At 37.2% G+C, this 1,365-nt stretch overlaps 1 non-coding gene across 1 annotated transcript; it reads left to right on the top strand.

Annotated features, from left to right (window-relative positions):
• Positions 1-579: 579 nt before the first annotated feature.
• On the top strand, positions 580-696 carry LOC119466881. The gene has a single exon (XR_005195391.1). It is a non-coding gene; the product is annotated as a U5 spliceosomal RNA (small nuclear RNA).
• The last annotated feature ends 669 nt before the right edge of the window (positions 697-1,365 follow it).

The following is a 1,365-nucleotide window of genomic DNA, read 5'->3' as shown; positions in this document are numbered from 1 at the left end:
TTGCACAAGAGTGTCAGCGCCTTGTCATGTCAACTGGCTCATCATGATTCTGGAAACATGAACCTGATTATAGGATGTAGCTACTGCTGACCCTTAGACTGAAATTCTTTCTCTCTAGTCTCTCTTATAATTAACTAATCATCCTGCAAACCTCATCTCGGGGATCATTTTTATAAGGATATCTTCCTTGCAATCCCACTTCTTTCCCTTTAAAAAATCAAACACACTCAGTTTCCTCGATAATGTGCTTAAAGTGTGTTTATTTCAGTTTGAAATTTAACATGTGTTATTTTAATAATTTTACTAATACCTATCCTCTCCACTAAACAGTAGACATCATGAGATCATGAACCTTATTGATGTTTGTTTGTTATTTTTTCTGGAAAAATCTAACCCAAATCCTAACACATAGTAGGTGCCGCTTAATCATTTGTTTAGTTAATCAACGAATGGATTATTAAACTGGTGAATGACAAAATGTTGAGTATTAAGGCTGAGCATTATTTTTTCCTTTTGCTTTTATTTTGAACCAAGGGGGAGTGAAGGAAGAGTTAAACCACATATAGAAAGTGGGATTATATGCTCTGGTTTCTCTTCATAACAAATAAATCTTTCGCCTTTTACTAAAGATTTCCGTGAAGAGGAACAGTTATGAGTTTATAACTGAATTTTCTGATGTCCTGCTTAGGCAGGGCTCATAAAAAAAAAAAAAGAAAGTGGGATTATAAAAAGATGCTTTGTCCAAGAGCCAAATTTTCATCTCCTTATGTTTTATTTGAAATTCCCACAAACCGTGCTCAAGGCAACTGAAAAACAAGCAAAAAAAACATAATTCTAGCACACAACATCTTTTCTGTCTTACTTCATAAGGGAAATAGAGTTAAGCGAAAAATCACACAAACTGTAAAAAGGCACATTGCACAAGAGAGAGCCAAAATGATTAGGCTGTGTCTGCACTAACCTCCGCTTTCTAATCTCACCAACACAATGAATCCCTTATCATCTCATGGAACATGCGAGTAAGAGTCAAATAAGCAGGTGCTAAAGGCTACTGCCTTGTCCTACTCTGGGCAGACCCTCACCTGAGCAGACTATTTACAACTTGGGTCACAGGGTATGTTTGCCCCTATCTGCAAGGCCACTGCCTGAAGTCTCATCTAACATGCAATACACTTTCCCTTTGGGGACCCATACGAATGGCTGGGGAACATTTTTGTCATATGACAACAACAGCTAGCTCCGAAGAGTTAATACTCATTTTCTTCCTCTACCCATTCTGTATCCCCACCGTTTTACTAATGTGACTGCAAGTTTAATTACCTCTAGAACTTAGACATCATTTTGGAGAGAGGAAGTAAAGTAAAT

Source organism: Cebus imitator, unplaced genomic scaffold, assembly GCF_001604975.1.
Source record: "Cebus imitator isolate Cc_AM_T3 unplaced genomic scaffold, Cebus_imitator-1.0 Scaffold11, whole genome shotgun sequence".
Taxonomy (NCBI): domain Eukaryota; kingdom Metazoa; phylum Chordata; class Mammalia; order Primates; family Cebidae; genus Cebus; species Cebus imitator.
The sequence above is the reverse complement of the archived record's forward strand: the minus strand, read 5'-3'. Positions and strand labels throughout refer to the sequence as shown.